General features: G+C 46.2%; 1 protein-coding gene across 4 annotated transcripts in view; it reads left to right on the top strand.

Annotated features, from left to right (window-relative positions):
* The first annotated feature begins 9,367 nt into the window (after positions 1 to 9,367).
* The window catches only part of PSEN1 (presenilin 1), a 73,350-nt gene continuing 65,496 nt past the window's right edge, over positions 9,368 to 17,221 (top strand). Inside the window, exon 1 of one of the 4 annotated variants that reach the window (XM_056546270.1) lies at positions 9,368 to 9,486. The gene's annotated coding sequence lies outside the window, so the exon portion shown is untranslated. Of the gene's footprint in view, positions 9,487 to 12,688; positions 12,865 to 16,529; positions 16,549 to 16,869; positions 16,926 to 17,221 lie in introns of those variants that run through there. The other 3 variants (XM_056546273.1, XM_056546272.1, XM_056546271.1) reach the window with 3 other exon arrangements.

The following is a 17,221-nucleotide window of genomic DNA, read 5'->3' as shown; positions in this document are numbered from 1 at the left end:
GGTGGGTCCGAATGCTGGGACCCCCAGCGATCTCCCAAACGGGTACTCGCGGTTAATGTGCATGTAGCCTTTTTATATTTGGTACATATAAATGGTTTTTAACTTTTATTTCTCGGTTGCTCATCATTGGGGGACACTCCATACTGATGGGTATATGCTCTTGCCACTAGGAGGTGGTGACAAACAAAACAAAAAGTTGGCTCCTCCCTGGAGTTCTCCAGAGCCTTGTTTTTTATTGGGGGACACCGCACCCACCCATTTTTTTCTCCCGGATAATCTTTTCTGGTTCTTGATTTTTTTTTTTTTTTTCCCCTCTGGGATTCTTTTCTGGTGTCCTTCGGACATATTTCTTTGTTGGCTGCTTCTTCTGCTTTGTGACAAAACTGGTTACCTCACTTCCAGTTGGCGGATATATCCTGCCAGGGAGGAGCAGACTTTCCCCTTAGTGTCAGCACCTCCTAGTGGCAAGAGCATATCAGTATAGGTGTCCCCCCAATGAAGAGCGAGAGAGATTTTACGGTGAGTACAAAAAAAAAATCTCCTTTTTGCTGCTGCCTTAGTACATGGCACCTGTTATCCATTGACTACATCTGATCTGCAAATACATTGCCCCAGATGGCTGCTCACATATGGGAAGAAGTTAAAATCGAAGTGAAAAAGGGGTTAGCCAGGATAGTAAAAACTGCTGATTTCTAAAAACATTGCCACCCTTGTTCTCAGGTTGTTTGGTATTGCAGCTCAGCTCAGTTCAATTGAAGTGAATGGAGCGAAGTTGTAATACCACATCCTTCCTGAGGACAGGTGTGGTGCTGTTTTTCTATTCCTGGATAACCCCTGTAAATCAAAAACATTGACTCTGCCATAATATACAAGCATGGGTGCTGTCTGAGTGTGGAAAAATAAACTAAACCACAAGACAAACACTATCAAGAAATGGTGCACACCAAAATGTATGAAAATGTAAAGTTTGACACAAAAATGCATAAGACAAACTCATGGACCCCACCCAGTGGCACTCACCCACCTGATATATAAATAGAATAGCTGGTCTTCCCTAAAATGTACAAGGGAGCTGACACAAAAGTACAAATTCAATAAAAGATCTCCTGTGAGGTAATCACAGTATAGTTCAATGCACGACGACGGAAGCAAACAACATGATACAACCTCTCAGGATCAATATGCTACAGTGAATAGACACCGGACCAAATAGAGTATAATACCATGTAAGTATGTGGGTGAGCACCCCACTGGAACCCCATGCGCTACGTTGCCTAAAAGCAACCTCTAAGGGGCGTTGTGGGAGTTTTTAGTGTCTTAAGCATTATGTAAAATAAACTTTACTTTCAATTTTCATGAATTTTGGTGTGCGCCATTTCTTGTTGTTCCTTGTCTTGTGGTTTAACCCCTTTAAATTGACAACTCAGAATTTTTCCTTCTAGTTTGAAGGGAGCTGCATAAAGTATATTACTCCCAGCTAAGACAAAATAATAAGATTGCATCAGTCTTAAACGGGTTGGCCACCTTTTGGCATGTTGATAGCAAACCCAATGATTACGAGTGAATTGCTATTATCATACCTTTCACTCTGCTCCTCCATAGCAGCAAACTGTACGCAGGCCCAGTGGAGAGTGGTGTATTGTCACATGCTCTTCTATTGAGAAGAGATGCCTACATCCTCTATTGAGCGCCATCTTATAGACAGGGGAGCCACCTGGCCGCAACATGTAGGGGAACATCCTCTACTGAACACCTTATTCTAAACGGGTGCCGTCTGGCCACAAAATAGTGGGAGACACCTACATCCTCTATTGAGCGCCATCTTGGGGTATTTTCATCATAGGTATACCTCAAATATGAGAGACCTAATGAGAAAAAAAAAATCCATAAAATCACTGTCTGATTTTTAAAGAATTTATTTTCAAATTATGGTGGAAAATAAGTATTTTTTCAATGACAAAAGTTCATCTCAATACTTTGTTAAATACCCTTTGTTAGCAATGACAGAGGTCAAATGTTTTCTGTAAGTGTTCACAAGGTTTTCACACACTGTTGTATGTATTTTAGCCTATTCCTCCATGCAGATGTCCTCTAGAGCAGTGATGTTTTGGGGCTGTTGCTGGGCAACACAGGCTTTCTTGGATGTTTTTCTATGGGGTTGAGAGCTGGAGACTGGCTAGGCCACTACAGGACCTTGAAATGCTTCTTATGAAGCTACTCCTTCATTGCCGGGGTGGTGTGTTTGGGATCATTGTCGTGCTGAAAGACCCAGCCACGTTTCATCTTTAACCCCTTAAGGACACATGACGTACTGAAACGTCATTTGTCCGCTCCGGATCTATAACGGATCATAGCGGGTCGGGCCCGGCCTCTAACATAGAGGCCGTGGCTAATAGCGAGCGGCATTGATTGCTGTGCCACGCGCTATTAACCCTTTAGACGCGGCATTCAAAGTTGAACGCCTTGTCTAAAGTGAAACTGAAACCATGACGGTTAGCTCAGTGGGCTGTTCGGGATAGCCGCGGCGAAATCGCGGCATCCCGAACAGCTTACAGGACAGCAGGAGGGTCCCCACCTGCCTCCTCGCTGTCCGATCGCCGAATGACTGCTCAGTGCCTGAGATCCAGGCATGAGCAGTCAAGCGGCAGAATCATCGTTCACTGGTTTCTTATGAGAAACCAGTGATCAATGTGAAAGATCAGTGTGTGCAGTGTTATAGGTCCCTATGTGAATAAATATCATTTAACCCCTTCCCTATTAAAAGTTTGAATCGCCCCCCTTTTCCCATAAAAAAAAAAAAGTGTTAATAAATTAAACATATATGGTATTTCCGCGTGCGGAAATGTCCGAATTATAAAAATTTATCGTTAATTAAACCGCACGGTTAATGGCGTGCGGGCCAAAAAATATCAAAGTCCAAAATAGTGCATTTTTGGTCACTCTTTATATCATGAAAAAATGAATAAAAAGTGATCAATAAGTCCTATCAATGCAAAAATGGTACCGTTAAAAACTTCAGATCACGGTGCAAAAAATTAGCCCTCATACTGCCCCATACACGGAAAAATAAAAAAGTTATAGGGGTCAGAAATGACAATTTTGAACGTATTAATTTTCCTGCATGAAGTTATGATTTTTTCCAGAAGTACGACAAAATCAAACCTATACAAGTAGGGTATCATTTTAACCGTATGGACCTACAGAATAAACATCAGGTGTCATTTTTACCGAAAAATGTACTACGAAGAAACGGAAGCCCCCCAAAAGTTACAAAACTGCGTTGTTTTTTTTTTTCAATTTTGGCAATTTTGGGCACAATGACTGACGTCATTACAAAGTAGAATTGGTGGCGCAAAAAATGAGCCATCATATGGATTTTTAGGTGCAAAATTGAAAGAGTTATGATTTTTTAAAGGCAAGGAGCAAAAAACGAAAATCAAAAACGGAAACCCCCCCGGTCCTTAAGGGGTTAATGCCCTTGCTGATGGAAGGAGGTTTTCACTCCTCTCACGATACATGTTCTTATTCATTCTTTCCTTTACACAGATCAGTCGTCCTTTTCCCTTAGCAGAAAAACATCCCCAAAGCATGAGGTTTCCACCTCCATGCTTCACAGTAGGTATGGTGTTCTTTGGATGCAACTCAGAATTCTTTCTCCTCCAAACACGATGAGTTGAGTTTTTACCAAAAAGTTCTACTTTGGTTTCATATGACATTCTCCCAATACTCTTCTGGATCATCAAACTGTTCTCTAGTAAACTTCAGACAGGCCCGGACAGGTTCTGGCTTAAGCAGGGGGACACGTCTGGCACTGCATGATTTGAGTCCCTGGCGGCGTAGTGTGTTACTGATGGTAGCCTTTGTTACTTTTGTCCCAGCTCTCTGCAGGTCGTTCACTAGGTCCCCCTGTGTGGTTCTTGGATTTTTACTCAATGTTCTTGTGATCATTTTGACACCATGGGATGAGATCTTGCGTGGAGCCCCAGAGCGAGGGAGATTATCAGTGGTCTTGTATGTCTTCCATTTTCTAATAATTGCTCCCACTGTTGATTTCTGCTGTTTGCCTATTGCAGATTCAGTCTTCCCAGCCTGGTGCTGGTCTACAATTTTGTTTCTGGTGTCCTTCGAGAGTTCTTTGGTCTTGGCCATAGTGGAGTTTGGAGTGACTGTTGTGGACAGGCGTCTTTTATACTGATGATAAGTTCAAACAGGAGCCATTAATACAGATAACAAGTGGAGGACAGAGGAGACTCTTAAAGAAGAAGTTACAGGTCTGTGAGAGCCAGAAATCTTGTTTGTAGGTGACCAAATATTTATTTTTCCACCATAATTTGCAAAACATTTACCGTATTTATCGGGGTATACCACGCACCGGCCTATAACACGCACCCTCATTTTACCAAGGATATTTGGGTAAAAAAAGTTTTTTACCCAAATATCCATGGTAAAATGAGGGTGCGTGTGTGCGTGTGTATACCCCAATACATCCCCAGGAAAGGCAGGGGGAGAGAGGCAGTCGCTGCCCGCTTCTCTCCCCCTGCCTTACCTGGGGTCTAGAGCCCTGCTGCCGGCCCTTCTCTCCCCCTGGCTATCGGTGCCGGCGCCAATAGCTAGGGGGAGAGAAGGGGCAGCGGCACCCATTGCCGGCCCCGTTGCCTCCCCCCATCCCCGGTGGCATAATTACCTGGGTCGGGTCTGCGCTGCAGCAGGCCTCCGGCGTGCGTCCCCTGCGTCGTTGCTATGCACGGCGCGGCGCATAGCAACGACGAAGGGGACGCACGCCGGAGGCCTGCTGCAGTGCGGACCCGACCCAGGTAATTATGCCACCGGGGATGGGGAGAGGCAGCGGCGCCGGCAATGGGTGCCACTGCCCCTTCTCTCCCCCTGGCTGTCGGCGCCGGTACCGATAGTCAGGGGGACAGAACGGGCAGCGGCGCCGATAGCCAGGAGGTGAGAAGGGCCGGCAGCAGGGCTCTAGACCCCAGGAATGGCAGGGGGAGAGAAGCGGGCAGCGACGGCCTCTCTCCCCCTGCCTTTCCTGGGGCGGTATCGCCGTATAACACGCACATAGACTTTAGGCTAAAAAATTTTGCCTAAAAAGTGCGTGTTATACGCCGATAAATACGGTATTTAAAAATCAATGTGATTTTATGGAATTTTTTTTTTCTCATTATGTCTCTCATAGTTGAGGTATACCTATGATGAAAATTACAGGCCCCTCTCATCTTTTTAAGTGGGAGAACTTGCACAATTGGTGGCTGACTAAATACTTTTTTGCCTGACTGTACATCAATGTTTATAATGGGGTCACATTGAAAGTGATATATATTATAGCAAGTCAATAGTGGGAATTTTGTGTTGTGTTCAGACACATGGAAAGGAATAATTTAAAAAGGTGGATTAGTGGTCAAGAGCTTTCAGCGCTATTCTAAATACGATAAGCAAGTGTATTAAACAGTTAAATGAGTACTCCAGAATAGGAAAATTGTCCTCCATACTGCCAGTAAAAAAAATATTAAAAAAAAATAGAGGTACATACCTTCCTTCACTCCTCCGGTAACCCGCTTTGGTCTCCGCAGCGATCCTCTTCCTGGTTGCAGGTGGTCGGTGAGTCATACTGCGCTCAGCCAATCACCGGCCGCATAGAAGTCCCGACTCGGCCGGCGATAGGCTGAGCTGCAGTGTGATGTTTTCGGCTCCCGGCAGCATGTGCCGAGGAGGAAAACGTCACACTTCAAACTGCCGCTCAGCCTATCGCTGGCCGAGTCGGGACTTTTGAAAAATCCCTTCCCCCAATAAAAAAGTAAAACGTCCGTTTTTCCCATTTTACCCCCCCAAAAAGCGTAAAAAAAATAAGTAAAAAATTGTTGCTTTTTTGTCACATTTTATTCCAAAAAAACTTATAAAATTTATACATTTATAAAAAGTAAAATCTAAGCAAAAGTGGTACTGATAAAAACTACAGATCATGGCGCAAAAAATGAGCCCTCATTTTGCCCCATATACGGAAAAAGGAGAAAGTTATAGGTGGTCAAAATAGGGCAATTTCAAACATACTAATTTTGTTAAAATGGTTTGATATTTTTTTTAAGCGGTACAATTATAGAAAAGCATATAACATGGGTATCATTTTAATCGTATTGACCACAGAATAAAGAAAACATGTAATTTTTACCGGAAAGTGTCCAGCGTGAAAACAAAAAATTCCAACATTTTTCAATTTTCCCACAGAAATAATATTTATTTGGTTGCACCATACATTTTATGGTTAAATAAGTGATTTAGTTACAAAGTACAATTGGTGACGCAAAAAACAAGCCCTCATATGGGTTTGTGGATGGAAATATAAGAGAGTTATGATTTTTAGAAGGCGAGGAGGAAAAAATGAAAATGCTAAAATTAAAATTGATCTGGCCCTTAAGGGGTTTAACATTTAAAAAAAAAAGTTTTACTTAAGGTGCATTTACACTGCAACTTGGGCATAAAGCAGCCAGATCTGGCAGGAGAATTTTTTTAAACGTGCTGCTGCTGCCGCCGCCGTATGAGTCGGACAGAGTCATATGGGGAGGGGACAGAAATGACTCGCACAGAGAAAAAGAGAGGACACTAATGATTGAAATGGGGAGAGGGGAGGGGACAGTAATGACTGAGAAGGGGAAAGATGAGGGGACATTAATAAACATATAACATCATGTTATTTAACGTGCAGCATCCTGGCTCCTAGATTCTTTACAAATCTGTCAAGCCCAGCTCTGAAAAAATTATGGAACAGGTAGGTTGTCATAAGGGGGTATTCCATTCCGGGAATAATGTCTGTCCGGCCTGCTTGCAGCTGCCAGAGGTGGTCAGGAAGACAAAACCGACTGTTTTATGCCACTTGTATGACTCCAATTAACTTTAACCCTTTAAGGACATTGGTTGTAAATGTACATCCTGATGCGCTGGTACTTAGCACATCAGGATGTACGTTTATGTCCTATACATGAAGCGAGCACAGTAGCAGTGCTTTTTTTCATGCCTGGTAATTCCCCACTCCTATCAGCAGCCGGGGACCTGCCGGTAATGGCGGACATCAGCAATTGTGCAGATGTCACCTATTAACACCTCAGATGCTGTGATCAATACTGATCACACCATCTGCAGCAATGTGGTGCTTTAAATGGCTGATTGGACCACCCGCGGAATGACTGTGGGGATCCAATCAGCTAAGAAGGCTGACGAAGGTCCCGTCACCTGCCTCCTGCCATCGTTGTGGGGTCTTCTTCTCTGGCCTACCTTCCAGCAGCCCAGAGAAGATGATTGCGGATTATACTGATCAGTGCTATGCCTATGCATAGCACTGAATTGTATTAGCAATCGAATGACTTCAATTAATACGGGGACATAAAGTGTAAAGAAAAAAAAAATTTCAAATCTTCCCCAGTAATTTAAATTGTCACTGTACAATTCAAAAAGTTTTATATGTTGTATATCTTGACAAAACATTAAAGGGGTACTCCGGCGCTTAGACATCTTATCCCCTATCCAAAGGATAGGGGATAAGATGCCTGATCACGGGGGTCCCGCTGCTGGGGACCCCCGTGATCTTGCACACAGCTGTCACGCCCCCTCCCATAGGCTTACATTGAGGGGCGGAGCATGACGTTACACGTCGCCAGTAATCAGACCCGGAGCGAACATGCTCCGGGGACTGATTTTAACTAGGGTGCTGCGTGCAAGATCACGGGGGTCCCCAGCGGCTGGACCCTCACGATCAGGCATCTTATCCCCTATCCTTTGGATAGAGGATAAGATGCCTAAGTGCCGGAGTACCCCTTTAAGTTTTTTAATATACAGTGACCACCCCCCCGACCTACGATGGCCCCGACATATAATTTCAACATACGATGGCCTCTCAGAGGCCATCGCATGTTGAAGGCAGCATCAACATACGATGCTTTTGTATGTCGGGGCCATCGCATAAACGGCTATCCGGCAACGCAGACTGCTTCAGCTGCCGCCGGATAGCCGTTTAAGGTGCCCCATGTGCTACGGTGATGATCAATCACCTGTCCCCGGCACTCTGGACCGTCCTCTTCAGGATCCCCTACATGGCCGTTGCTCTCCTTCGTCGTCATCACGTTGCAGCGCACGCCGTTGCGTCATCCAATAGGAGCGGCGTGCGCAGCGATGTGATGACGGCGATGAAGAGCGACGTTCCCGGGCAGCAGTGACATTCCGGAGCGGCGGGGATGCAGCAACAGCGTTGGAGGGCGACATCCAGGGCAGCGGTGACGGTCCAGAGCGGTGGGGACAGGTGAGTATAACTTCCTATACTTATCATTGCACGGATCCCTCAACATACGATGGTTTCAACTGACAATTGTTCATTTGGAACGAATTACCATTGTATGTTGAGGGATCACTTTATAGCCCTTTTTATACAAGTCATGGCTTATATTAAAAAAAAAAACACCTCTAGGGGTCCAAATAGCATCAGGACATAATCCTGTCCAGCTGCAGCATCACCTTTGTCCAAGCTAAAGCACAGGCATGGACAGAGTCCAGTAAGTGAGGGTGGGACTAGCACTCCACTGTGCTCACTCCAGTCCTATCAGACTCCAGCATGAAAACAGAGGGCAGCCTGCAGTGATTGGATAAAAGAGACCCAGCAGATTCAGGGAGGAAGATGTGTTAAACAGAGTTAGGACACGTCCCCTCCAAAGCACAGGATGACAAACTAAGTGAGCAACATATGTGTTTGTGAGAGAAATATAGATTCTAGACACAAAAATTATATGTACATGATCAGGATTAGGTACTCCTTTAAGGGATACTCCACTAGCCAGCCTTCCGGCTGCTTTCGGAACATTTAGTTCCGAACGCTGTGCCTGCGCTGCGGGGATCAGCCTTTGGCTGTCCGGGGATGCTGCGAGTTGTAGTTTTGCAACAGTTGGAGGCACCCTGGTTGGGAAACACTGATCTAGAATATCTCCGGGTGGAGATTCCGTTGTGTGAATGAGCCCTTATATTCAAGCACTGAGCTGAATATTGACCCTTACATCTAGGCCAGTTTTTTCCAATCAGTGTGTCTCTGGCTGTTGCAAAACTACAACTCCCAGCATGCCCAGGCAGCCGCCATGGAGCACACAAATATCAAACTACTACACCTAGCCTCTCCCTAGACCAGTGTTTCCCAACCAGCTTGCCTCCAGCTGTTGCAAAACTACAACTTCCAGCATGCCCTATGGCTGTGCATGCTGGAAGTTGTAGTTTTGCAACAGCTGGAGACACACTGTTTGGAAAACACTGTCCTAGTGTGCACTTGGTGCAGCTTCCCATACCAAGATGGCGCCTAGATTCTGACACGTGACGTATCTGTGGGAGGGGCGTGACCCGGAAGTGTGCGCTGGACAGAGAAGACACCTGACCAGAGATTCCCGCAGTCGTTAAAGAAAGATTATTACCGGGAACGGCGGGGTGTACGGACACTACGGGGAGCGGGAGGTGAGTGAGGGGTCCGGGCTGTTAGAATAAAGCAGTGAGCGGATCGTCCATCGCTTATTCCCATCCCCTTCTATTGTTTCAGCAGCCGTCCGTCCACCGGAAACAGCACCTCCCCGGCGGCCGGAGGGCTTCTCATCCTCACAGTCCCGGTCACCGTACCCTGGGCTCCTGTATTATCATTCATAATGTTACACTGTCCCTGTGGGCTGCCATCCCATTCATGTTACTGACTGCACGTGATTCTTTACTCTGATTAGTCACGTGGTGTTTAGGGCAGGGGCTGGTGCCCGCATTTAGACATGTGTACACGATTTGGTGACCCCCTGCCGGTCACTTGTTCTGTACGGTAGAGATGTGGTGACCCCACCAGTCACTTGTTCTGTACGGTAGAGATGTGGTGACCCCACCAGTCACTTGTTCTGTACGGTAGAGATGTGGTGACCCCACCAGTCACTTGTTCTGTACGGTAGAGATGTGGTGACCCCACCAGTCACTTGTGCCGTAAGGTAGAGATGTGGTGACCCCACCAGTCACTTGTTCTGTACGGTAGAGATGTGGTGACCCCACCAGTCACTTGTTATGTAAGGAAGAGATGTGGTGACCCCACCAGTCACTTGTTCTGTATGGTAGAGATGTGGTGACCCCACCAGTCACTTGTTCTGTACGGTAGAGATGTGGTGACCCCACCAGTCACTTGTTCTGTATGGTAGAGATGTGGTGACCCCACCAGTCACTTGTTCTGTATGGTAGAGATGTGGTGACCCCACCAGTCACTTGTTATGTAAGGTAGAGATGTGGTGACCCCACCAGTCACTTGTTCTGTACGGTAGAGATGTGGTGACCCCACCAGTCACTTGTTCTGTATGGTAGAGATGTGGTGACCCCCCACCAGTCACTTGTTCTGTACGGTAGAGATGTGGTGACCCCACCAGTCACTTGTTCTGTACGGTAGAGATGTGGTGACCCCCCACCAGTCACTTGTTCTGTACGGTAGAGATGTGGTGACCCCACCAGTCACTTGTTCTGTACGGTAGAGATGTGGTGACCCCACCAGTCACTTGTTCTGTACGGTAGAGATGTGGTGACCCCGCCAGTCACTTGTTATGTAAGGAAGAGATGTGGTGACCCCGCCAGTCACTTGTTCTGTACGGTAGAGATGTGGTGACCCCACCAGTCACTTGTTCTGTACGGTAGAGATGTGGTGACCCCGCCAGTCACTTGTTATGTAAGGAAGAGATGTGGTGACCCCGCCAGTCACTTGTTCTGTACGGTAGAGATGTGGTGACCCCGCCAGTCACTTGTTCTGTACGGTAGAGATGTGGTGACCCCACCAGTCACTTGTTATGTAAGGAAGAGATGTGGTGACCCCACCAGTCACTTGTTCTGTATGGTAGAGATGTGGTGACCCCACCAGTCACTTGTTCTGTACGGTAGAGATGTGGTGACCCCACCAGTCACTTGTTCTGTATGGTAGAGATGTGGTGACCCCACCAGTCACTTGTTCTGTATGGTAGAGATGTGGTGACCCCACCAGTCACTTGTTATGTAAGGTAGAGATGTGGTGACCCCACCAGTCACTTGTTCTGTATGGTAGAGATGTGGTGACCCCACCAGTCACTTGTTCTGTATGGTAGAGATGTGGTGACCCCACCAGTCACTTGTTATGTAAGGTAGAGATGTGGTGACCCCACCAGTCACTTGTTCTGTATGGTAGAGATGTGGTGACCCCACCAGTCACTTGTTCTGTATGGTAGAGATGTGGTGACCCCACCAGTCACTTGTTCTGTACGGTAGAGATGTGGTGACCCCACCAGTCACTTGTTCTGTATGGTAGAGATGTGGTGACCCCACCAGTCACTTGTTCTGTACGGTAGAGATGTGGTGACCCCACCAGTCACTTGTTATGTAAGGTAGAGATGTGGTGACCCCACCAGTCACTTGTTATGTAAGGTAGAGATGTGGTGACCCCACCAGTCACTTGTTCTGTACGGTAGAGATGTGGTGACCCCACCAGTCACTTGTTCTGTACGGTAGAGATGTGGTGACCCCACCAGTCACTTGTTCTGTACGGTAGAGATGTGGTGACCCCACCAGTCACTTGTTCTGTACGGTAGAGATGTGGTGGTGACCCCCCCCCCACCAGTCACTTGTGCCGTAAGGTAGAGATGTGGTGACCCCACCAGTCACTTGTGCCGTAAGGTAGAGATGTGGTGGTGACCCCCCCCCCACCAGTCACTTGTGCCGTAAGGTAGAGATGTGGTGACCCCACCAGTCACTTGTGCCGTAAGGTAGAGATGTGGTGACCCCACCAGTCACTTGTGCCGTAAGGTAGAGATGTGGTGACCCCATCCCCCCCCACCACCACCAGTCACTTGTGCCATAAGGTAGAGATGTGGTGACCCCCCCCCCACCAGTCACGTGTGCTGTAAGGTAGAGATGTGGCAACTCCCCTGCTAGTCATGTGTGCTGTAAGGTAGAGATGTGGTGACCCCCCCACCAGTCACTTGTGCCATAAGGTAGAGATGTGGTGACCCCCCCCCCACCAGTCACTTGTGCCATAAGGTAGAGATGTGGTGACCCCCCCACCAGTCACTTGTGCCATAAGGTAGAGATGTGGTGACCCCCCCCACCTGTCACTTGTGCTGTAAGGTAGAGATGTGGCAACTCCCCTGCTAGTCATGTGTGCTGTAAGGTTGAGATGTGGTGACCCCCCCACCTGTCACTTGTGCTGTAAACTAGAGATTTGGTGCCCCTGACAGTGTCACAACAGGTGGCATAAGGGGAACTCCTTGTAGTACATATGCATATATACTGGAACAAGGAAAACTGGAAGAGTTGCCCACTGCTGCTGCTTCACCTTCCAGTGTGCAAAATGCATAGGCACAATGTGTTACAGTGAGGTACAAATGTAATGATCAATGGGGACAAGCGTGTACGTGCACCATCCGAAGGCCAGTTCATATAGTGGTATTATGGACATATTTTTTTTTAAATCTGTATTATGGTGCAGACATAAAGCTGAAAATATCTTTGTTAAAAAAAACAAAAACCACCCCAAATTCTTTCTATATGCAGGGAGTTGGAGATAGAACAACCTGTCACAGCTACTTCTATGCTGTGTGGATTGATGTATGTTGTCACAGCTAGTAATATGGGGATTGTCACAGTTTCTTTTACATAGTACACAAGGAGGTATTCTGCGTGGTGTTTGAGCTTACAGCCCCCATTACAACCACGTTTATAGTAGAAAGAAGATAGATGACTGCTACCTAAGCTTCTTTTTGGGGGTCTAAGGCGACTCCTACTAGGAAGATATCTCCATCTGAATTATTGACCTCGGATACAGTCACGTCTTTGAACCTTTATACCGGAACAAAGGTAATGGACAGGTTCACTATATCAGTAGTTTATCTGTATATCCAGGAAGGGCTTGTTATTGTGGACTCTGTCACTTGTCTCCCAAGGCATATAACTTTTTTCAGCTTGTTTGATTCGTGTTTATATACTTTATATTGCTCTTCTGAGCTCACACATAAGTAATATAGCCATGCAGGCACTTGTTGCTTTGGATCTGCTCATGCTACAATGAGTTCCTTCTTGGATACGGCTTCTTTTGCAAAAGAAAGCAAAAATGAAAACCCAGGCACTGTAGGATAAACTAGGATTTTATTACATGAAAACAGTGGCAACACCAAATTGTAAGTTTCTGGATATTACATCTCATTACAATTTCTAACATTTGTTTTCAGTTAGTGTCTGTAATTTTATTTTTCTTAGAAACTAAAAAGTGTTCTAATGGGCAATAGATCTATTGTAAGTTTGAATAAAAACCATTCCCCAAACAGTGGTTCACACTTGGCTTATCCAACCATAGGGTGAGAAAGGAGATTTAGAACTAACTTGGGTGTCCCCCACTGTCATTAACACTTTCATAATGGAAATAGGTAAAAACAAGTCACTCACTCAGTCCTTGCTTAAAGGGAATTTATCATCCGTGAATGGATTACAATGAAAGGTGACACCGTTGTATAGATAAGGCAAGGCCAGTTCATCCAGTATAGGTGATGGTTACAGCTGCCCTTCTGCCTCCTTCTTCACAATGGCTGCCCCCATGAGATTGTACAAAAAGTTAAATAAAAAATTCACAATTAGAAAAAAGAAATATATATAAAAAATAAACATTTCAGTGTTTGGCTGTAATCCATAAATAATACTTATGGTAGGGTCAGACGTAATGGATCCGCCAATGACTGACCTTACAGTGTGCATCACGCTGTGCCTGCTTGTAGTAGCAATCCACTGCTACGAGCGGACACAGGGACTAGCGAGTGTACCCAGACATCAAGGACACTCTTGGCCTAGCTCAAGGAGCGACTGCGATGTCTGAGTCCGCTGCGCGTGCAGGCAGAGCAGGAGGCACACTATAGGGTCGATAAAATACGCTGCGGATCCGTTACGAATGACCCTACCCTTAAAGGGGTTATCCAGGGGGCGGGTTTTTCTAAGACTTAAGCAATTAACAGCATTTGAAAAAACTAACTTTTGCTTACCTCCTCCGCTCCAGCAGGTATCCTGCTCCGGCACCCGGCTGTGCTTCTCTTCCTCTCAGAAATCGTGACATCAGGGCCCGGAGTGTCACACTACTCAGCCTCAGCCAGTGATTGACTGAGGGGCGTCATGATTTGTGAGCAAAAGAGGAGCACAGCCAGGGACCGGATTCTCTGCTGGAGCGCAGGAGACAAGGAACATTTTTTGTTTGTTTTTTTAACACTGTTTTTTTCAAGTCCTTGAAAAAAGAAAAAAAAAACTCCCACTGGATAACCCCTTTAAGAAGATCCTGTCAAGTTTTCAGGTGAGGTGAGAACTGATGATATTTTTGGCCATGTTCATAAATAGTGGGCACCAGCAGAAAACGTCAGCCCTAGGACCACTCGGAAATGCACAGTCTCTATAGATGTCAATGCATTTCCAAGCTGATCCCACCAAAAGAATTGACGTGTCAATTCCTTCATCAAAGGCCGGTATCAGGATTTCTGCAGCCAACGTTTTTGCCCCGGAAATTCAGCTGTGTGCACGGTGCAGTAGAATCCCATTGAAAACAATTGTGTGAACATGGCCTTCCTCTGTGCTATGTGATGTCGTGTAGAACAAAGATAGAACTCAGTAAACTGTGTTCTCTGTGACTGGTATCCAGTCAAGGGGGAGGTTACACGGCAGCTTCCAGTCTTGCTTGCTGCACTGGGACCGACGGGAATGGACGGGGCGTGGTGTGATGTCACAAACACGGAAGCCCCAGGTTTCCCAGGGCCCCCGCGATCAGACATTTTAGGGGATAACATATCCAGGAACGGAGTACCCATTTAAGGCTGGGTTCCCATTACGTTTTCCCCCATACGGGAGCGCATATGGCAGGGGAGAGCTAAAAACTTGCGCTCCCGTATGTAATTCATTTCAATGAGTCGACCACAGTGAAACATTCGGTCCGGTCGGCTCATTTTTGTCCCGTATGCGCTTTCCCCCGCATATAAAACCGTGGTCGACCACAGTTTTAGGTCCGGTTGTAAAAGCGCATACAGGACAAAAATGAGCCGACCGGACCGAACGTTTCACTCCGGCCCACTCATTGAAATGAATTACATACGGGAGCGCATAGAATGGCATACGGGAGCGCAAGTTTTTAGCTCTCCCCTGCCATATGCGCTCCCGTATGGGGGAAAACGTAATGGGAACCCAGCCTAACTAATATCCTTGGTGCAGGGAGAGGTCTGAATGACAAAAGGAGATTGAGGCAAGTGTGACTTAAAAACCATGTCCTATGCCCTGTAATTGGATACTGGTTATGGTATGAGTTGTATTTTGCTCTATGTGGCATCGCACAGAGAACAGTGTCGTAATGCTATTCAGCCCCAGAACCTGAAAGGTGAGGAGGAGAGAGTCCTTGGGGACCTGATAGGTTCTCTTTTAATTTTGTTTGGTGCATACATCAGATTGCAGACTTTCCTTGAGCACAAATGCCTTTTTGGATCCACTAATGCAATAGTAAAATACTCTATTAGCAAATGTTCCCCCTTTCTGTGTTGAATTTCAGCATCTTACAAATATGTTATGACAAGATGTTATTTATATTTAATGTATGTAAATACTATGACATATGTATAATAAACCAGCTCACCAGCTTCCTCAACTCCTCATACGGCAAGAATGGAATTGGCCCTGGCACATGTCTGGTATATTTAGCAAACAAGCTGTTGTCCAATGCCTTGATAAGATAACTATGCTTTATAAGTGTATATGCATATTATTGTAGAAGCCTTTACACTTAAAAAAGCCTTAAATGCTAAATTTGTCTGAAGTCCCTTATAGCCCTATGTAATGCTAAAACTGTCCTTCTTTTAAAGGGGTACTCTGGCCCCAAGACATCTTATCCCCTATCCTTTGGATAGGGGATGAGATGTCTGATGCGGGGGTCCCGCCTCTGGGGACCCCCACAATCTAGCATGCAGCACCCACCTGTAAGTACAGCCGGAAGCGCTGGAGGTTCGCAGTCTTTGGCCTCCCGACCACGGGGACTGAGTATCTTGACGTCATGACTCCGCCCCCGTGTGACGTCATGCCTCTCCCCCTCAATGCAAGTCTATGGGAGGGGGCGTGACGGCCATCACGCCCCCTCCCATAGACTTGCATTGAGGGGGCGGAGTTGTGACATCACAATTAGAGATGAGCGAATTTACAGTAAATTCGATTCGTCGCGAACTTCTCGGCTCGGCAGTTGATGACTTTTCCTGCGTAAATTAGTTCAGCCTTCAGGTGCTCCCGTGGGCTGGAAAAGGTGGATACAGTCCTAGGAGACTCTTTCCTAGGACTGTATCCACCTTTTCCAGCCCACCGGAGCACCTGAAGGCTGAACTAATTTATGCAGGATAAGTCATCAACTGCCGAGCCGAGAAGTTCGTGACGAATCAAATTTACTGTAAGCTCGCTCATCTCTAGTCACGATACTCCGTCCCCGTGGTTGGGAGGCAAAAGACTGCGAACCTCCAGCACTTCCGGCAGTACTTACAGGTGGGTGCTGCATTCTAGATTGCGGGGGTCCCCAGCGGCGGGACCCCCGCAATCAGACATCTTATCCCCTACCTTAGGGGATAAGATGTCTCGGGGCCGGAGTACCCCTTTAATCAATATTTTGTTATGTATTCATATCTGAATGTGCCTGCTGTACTTCGCTATACACCTGGGGGGGAGATTCCTCAAAACTTGTGCAGAGGAAAAGTTGACCAGTTGCCCATAGCAACCAATCAGATCACTGCTTTCATTTTTGAAAAGACCTGAAAAATGAAAGAAACAAGCTGATTGGTTGCTATGGGCAACGGGTCAATGTTTCCTCGGCACAGTTCTTGATGAATCTTCCCCCTGGTCACTGCAAAAATATATAAAGCAAGGTATATGATGGCAGCCTATTGATTTGTCATACGGTTGTATAGTTTGGAGGGATGTTTAGGGAGCATTTTACAATATGTACACAAATATATGACCTAAATGCAGTGTATAGGGCCTAACAAGATATCTCTGTGTAAGGCTACATTCACATCTCTCTTACATACAGTTGCCGTATAACAACCTGACAACCATGTCACAACTATACAACCAGCCATATGTATTTTAATGCTCAGTGCGTTTTGCATTCAGTGCAATGTTATATCAACCATATACGTTTTTTATAACATCAAAGCCGGCA

The sequence above is a fragment of the Hyla sarda genome, chromosome 11 (assembly GCF_029499605.1).
Source record: "Hyla sarda isolate aHylSar1 chromosome 11, aHylSar1.hap1, whole genome shotgun sequence".
Classification (NCBI taxonomy): Eukaryota; Metazoa; Chordata; class Amphibia; order Anura; family Hylidae; genus Hyla; species Hyla sarda.
The sequence above is the reverse complement of the archived record's forward strand: the minus strand, read 5'-3'. Positions and strand labels throughout refer to the sequence as shown.